The following is a 6,261-nucleotide window of genomic DNA, read 5'->3' as shown; positions in this document are numbered from 1 at the left end:
ATAAAAGTTTATAAATCCTTTCGAATCGCTGTAGAGACTGTTAAACTGAAAAAAACGATTATATTTAAACAAAATATTTCTATTTTTTCTAATTTCTTCACATATTGAAATCTATAAAAAACCAAAATAAAAAATCCTAGTGACCACTGAAATGATATGCGATATACCCCGAGGATTCTGTTGTAGTGGTTTTCAATTTAATATAGAACCCAATCAAAGCATCTCCTATAATGAAACCTTGCTTATATATCGGGGTCGCCAGTACATAGGAAATTTAACGAAATTACGTTATGGCTGTAATATCAGAGGTTCGATGCGTTTAAATTAAAACACACAAAATTTGTGTGGTATTTAGTTTAGTTTCAATAAAAAAATGTTTTATCTGTGGGTTTGAATTACTTTTTTTTACTTTTCTAACTACTACTACTACTACAAAACTATGTTGTGTTTGTAAATTGGTAGTGAAATCTAAACTTTTTAAAAACAAATAAAAATTTCCAAAGTAGTTTTTTGTTTAATTTTTTTCTTTCTTTTACAAGAAAGAATTATATAAAAAAATCCTCTTGTTTTTTAATGTCTGTCCTTAGGTATTTAAGAAAATATATATATAAATTTTTTGTAAAATAATTTTAGTTTTACCAAACAACAACAAACAACTCTGTGTTTTAGCAAAACTTATCTTACAAAAAAAAACAACAACTTGTGTACAAAAAACATTTTAACTAGATTTTGGGTTTTTAAAACAAATTTTTTTAAATAGTTTAACAAAAATTAAATTTATCTAAATCTATGTTTTGTGTGTCTACTCAGTTTTAAGCTAATTTCTATACAATTAGTTACAACAACAATTATTTAACTCCTTTTAAAACAAAACAAAATTTTTTTGTATAAATTCAAAATTTTCCCCCAAAAAATTATTTCTCTAGTCACCAATACCATTTACTAACAACAATTTTTTTGTGTATAAATTAAAAAAAAAAAAAAAACATTTTATAAAATATTGGTAGTTTTTTGTTAGTAGTTTAAAAAAAAATATATTTTTGTTTTATAGAAAATAAAAACTCAAAAACTCATTGTCACTAACCTTTAGTTAATGTTTAAACTATTTGTTAACTTTCAAACAAAGTAACCTTATTAATATATAAACATATATATATATATATGTATATTTCTCTGCGTGTAGAAGACTATGGTACTGCAACATCTACACCACGTCCTCCTGCCCCCGATAGCGATATTAGAACTCAAATAACCGTTTCGATTGCACCACCCGAGATATCCATAATTCCCGTAGGTGGTTCCATTACACTCTCTTGCAGTGGTCATTTAGTTTGGAATAACGTAAGTATTGTAAAAAGAAAATTTATTCCCAATTTTCCACAAAATTATTTTTTTTTTCTTTTTCTGAACTTTAGAGCCCCGTTATTGTAAGCTGGTATAAGTTGAATGATCATATGCCCTATGGTGTTGAACAAAATAACGGTGTCTTGAGATTGTATGACTTGCAAATCCATGACTCTGGTGTTTACATTTGTCGCGCAACTAACAATGAAACTAGACGTGTTTTTGAAGATAAGATTACCATTACTATTACTGGTAAGTTCCAAAGATCTTAGTATTTAGACAAAAATTTCCTAAAAACTATATAATTTTTTAAATGCTGCCTTTTTTCGAAAAACAAAGGATATGCTAAAGAAATGTTGGCAAAATACGGTAGGATTTGAATACGAAACACAAAAATCTTAGCACTTTTTAACAAGAAGGATAAGTTTTGACTGACAATCCAGTTTATAGGCTGCTCGAAGTCTAGACTATAGGCTGTCTATAGTCTAGACAATAGGCTGTCAATAATCTGGACTATGTGTCGTTTAGTCTGGACTATAGTCGTTCTATAGTCTGAACTATAGTCTGGACTGTAGGCTGTCGATTGTCTAGACTATATGGGTTTATGGACTGGAATATAGTCTGAACTATAGGTCTAGGCTATAAGTTGTCTATAATCTGGACTATAGGATGTTTATAAGCTGGACTAAAGGCTGTCAATAGTCTGGACTAAAGGCTGTCAATAGTCTGCACTATAGGTTGTCTATAGTCTAGACTATAGGTAGTCTATAATCTGGACTATAGACTGTCTATAAACCGTTCTATAGGCTGACTATTATATAGACTGTAGGTTGCCCATAGTATGGACTATAGGCTGTCTATAGTCTGGACTATAGGCTGTCTATAGTCTGGACTATAGGCTGTCTATAGTCTGGACTATAGGCTGTCTATAGTCTGGACTATAGGCAGTCTATAGTCTGGACTATAGGCAGTCTATAGTCTGGACTATAGGCTGTCTATAGTCTGGACTACAGGCTGTCTATAGTCTGGACTATAGGCTGTCTATAGTCTGAACTATAGGCTGTCTATAGTCTGGACTATAGACTGTCTATAGTCTGGACTATAGGCTGTCTATAGTCTGGACTATAGGTTGTCTATAGTCTGGACTATATGTTGTCTGGACTATAGGCTTTTTATAGTCTGGACTATAGGCTGTCTATAGTCTGGACTATAGGCTGTCTTAGTCTGGACAATAGGCTGTCTTAGTCTGGACAATAGGCTGTCTACAGTCTGGACTATAGGCTGTCTACAGTCTGGACTATAGGCTGTCTATAGTCTGAACTATAGTCTGCCCTATAGGCTGTCTATAGTCTGGACTATAGGTTGTCTATAGTCTGGACTATAGGTTGTCTATAGTCTGGACTATAAGTTGTCTATAGTCTGGACTATAGGTTGTCTATAGTCTGGACTATAGGTTATCTATAGTCTGGACTATAGGTAGTCTATAGTCTATTTATAGCCTGTACTATATGCTCTCTTAACTATAGAAACTCCATAGCAAAAAAGAAAAACGATATTTCAAATCCAAAATTTCAAAACCTACTAATTTCTATCTCTCCTCCCCATCGCAGAAAGCTCTCGTCGTACTCCTGCCAAGATTGACAATCTCTCACCCTACTTCACATTCGAAGAGTATGTACCCAGTGAAGTTAACTGTGAAGTAAGCGGTAATCCCGCACCCAGTGTCATCTGGACACGTGTCGATGGTCAAATGTCCAGTGAAGCTCGTGTCGATGGCAGCCGTTTAATTTTCGAAATGCCACGCAAATCCGATGAGGGTAGCTACAGATGTCAGGCCAACAATGGTGTCGGCTATGAGGAGAAATACACTCAGATACGTATAAGACCCTCGACACCAGTATCCACACCAGCACCACGTGAATTGGTATACATAGAACCTCCATCCTTCTCCGGTGAAAGTGGCCAGTATGTACGTTTGACCTGTCAACCTACAACACCTGTTATCTTGAAATACGAATGGACCAAGGATGGCTATCCACTGTATCGTCAACACAATTTGATTATCAATGGTAATATGTTGGAGATTCGTGAAACTACACCACGTGATTCAGGTGTTTACACTTGCATTGGTATTGATAATAGAGGAAGACGTAATTACACCTCAGATGCTCAAGTTCATATTGAAGAGACTAGACCTAACGTTATAATTCCATCATCGAATAGGTAAGTAGGATTTTTTTAAAAGGGAAGACAATTTGAATTATAACTGTAATGTATCTTTACAGCATTGCTCCCTCTGTACAACGTTTACCCGAAGAAAATCGCGTTATCCAAGGTCATGATTTCACCATCACTTGTGAAGCCTCCGGTACTCCCTATCCAACCATTAGATGGACCAAGGTCCATGAATCTTTAGGCGATAATGTCCATCAATCGGGTAATGTTTTGCGCATTATGAATGCTCGTCCCGATAACCGTGGCATTTACTTGTGTATTGTTGAAAATGAAGCCGGTACCGATCAGACCAGCACTTTCATTGATATTGAACGTAAGTTTTTCTTCTAACACTAATATTACCACTTAATTAAAACGGGAATTTCTAGTCTTTTAAATCAGTTAATCACAACTACTTTTATCTTTCAATTTCTTTTTTAAATTACTTCTATTTTGCTTATATTTTTAAATTTAAATTTAACTTTAAAATGCTTTAAACTTGAAAAAAAATAATGAAAAAAGTTTACAAAAAAGGAGTCGGTAATAAGAACGTTCCCAACAATTTACTAGTTTTACTACTAATATGTACAACCATCATTATATCATTGATTGCAGCTCGTGAACATCCCGTCGTTGATATTGATCCTAAAGAACCACAAATTATAACTGTTGGCGGCCAGGGTATATTGTATTGCTCGGCCACCGGTATACCACAACCTAGAGTACAATGGTTACGTGTCAATGGTCAGCCCCTATCGCCCAGACATCAAATTCAACAAAATGAACCCGGTTATATCATGTAGGTTTCTTAATTTTACGAACAAAACAATCCATTCTAAACTTAAAATCCATTATCTTTTAAATTTTCCCAGTATCAATGATGTTATGTTGGTGGATGCTGGTGACTATAAGTGTGTGGCCGAAAATGAAGTTGGCAATGCTACCGCTGTTGCTACCATACGTGTTATTGAAGCTCCCGTTATTCAGTTGGAACCCAGTCAAGAAGTTCTAACTGTTACCGAAGGTGATGAAGTTAAGGTAACCTGTACCGCTACTGGTCATCCAAATCCCAGTGTACGTTGGGTAGAAGATAGCTCGGTAGCCACTTTCAATTATGCTCCAGAATCTGAACATTACAATCAAGCCTTCTTGGAATTCTATCGTGTATCCATGCAAAATGGCAAGGCCTATAAATGTGTGGCCACCAATGAAGCCGGTACTGATGAACGTTATATTGTTTTGGATGTCAAGCCTAGACGCGGTGATGCTCCTGAAGATAGTGATGTTGATCGTTCACCTTATCCTTATGACAGACAAGGCGCTCGTCCTTCATATCCTCCACAACCCTCCTATCCTAACTATCGTCCAGCCACTCCTCAGCCCCAAGTTGAAAATGTTTATCAATCCAAGCCTGGTGATAATGTCACCTTGAGATGTGATTTAAGTAAGTTTTGTTGGTTTTTCTTAGAAAATCCCTGATTTTAACTAAATATTTCCTTTAACCAGATGCCGCCTATGAGACTTTATGGGTACGTGAAGATGGTCGTCCCTTGCCCACCAATTCCTACTTTGAACGTAACAGCTTGATTATCCATCACATGCAAGAGAACAATGCTGGTATTTACAGATGTAATGCCTATGATAATCGTGGCGAGATCATTACCTATCACTTGGCTGAATTGGTGTACGTACCCATTCCTCATATTACCCTAAATCCCAGAATGCCCCTACATGTGAATGCCAATGATAATATTGATATTTCTTGTGATACCGAGGGTGCTCAACCCATTGTAGTGTCCTGGCATACCGACAACAATAGACCTTTGCCTGCGTAAGTTTTATTTTGATGAAACTTCTTTGAATACATTTTCATTTCCTATACTTTTACTTTCTATAGTTCTGTTAGCATTGAGGGCAAATATTTGCGCTTTACTGCCATTACTCCAGCCGCTGCCGGTCGCTACTATTGCTCTGCCAAAAATAGCTATGGTAATACTACCGAAATGGCTGAAGTTATTGTTAATCGTGGTACTAGCTATGAAACCCGTCCTCAAGCCAAGAGCTACGAATTGAATGAAGGTGAAACTGTACGGATTTCCTGTGATGTTGAATCATATGCTCCCATTCGTGGTGATGTCTTTGTAAGTATTTTTGGAAAGATTTATTTTTCTATTCAAGAATGGCTTTAATTTATTTTAGTTCTAAGGCAGTTCTAGTTCTGTTGTAGTTCTGTTCTAGTTCTGTTCTAATTCTTTTCTAGTTCTTTTCTAGTTCTGTTCTAGTTCTGTTCTAGTTCTGTTCTAGTTCTATTCTAGTTCTGTTCTAGTTCTGTTCTAGTTCTGTTCTAGTTCTAGTTCTTTTCTAGTTTTGTTCTAGTTCTGTTCCAGTTCTGTTTCAGTTCTGTTCTAGTTCTGTTCTAGTTCTGTTCTAGTTCTGTTCTAGTTCTGTTCTAGTTCTGTTCTAGTTCTGTTCTAGTTCTGTTCTAGTTCTGTTTTAGTTCTGTTCTAGTTCTGTTCTAGTTCTGTTCTAGTTCTGTTCTAGTTCTGTTGTAGTTCTGTTCTAGTTCTGCTGTAGTTCTGTTCTAGTTCTGTTGTAGTTTTAGTTCTGTTCTAGTTCTGTTGTAGTTCTGTTCTAGTTCTGTTCTAGTTCTGTTCTAGTTCTGTTCTAGTTCTGTTCTAGTTCTGTTCTAGTTCTGTTCTAGTT

At 35.6% G+C, this 6,261-nt stretch overlaps 1 protein-coding gene across 1 annotated transcript in view; it reads left to right on the top strand.

The window, feature by feature from the left end:
* The window catches only part of LOC111686646 (basement membrane proteoglycan), a gene marked incomplete at its 3' end in the record, with an annotated part of 66,323 nt that overhangs the window by 54,460 nt on the left and 5,602 nt on the right, over positions 1-6,261 (top strand). The window lies entirely within an intron of this gene.

Source organism: Lucilia cuprina, chromosome 3, assembly GCF_022045245.1.
Source record: "Lucilia cuprina isolate Lc7/37 chromosome 3, ASM2204524v1, whole genome shotgun sequence".
In the NCBI taxonomy this organism is placed as follows: Eukaryota; Metazoa; Arthropoda; class Insecta; order Diptera; family Calliphoridae; genus Lucilia; species Lucilia cuprina.
Note: the sequence above shows the minus strand (reverse complement) of the source record. Positions and strands in the feature narration are given on the sequence as shown.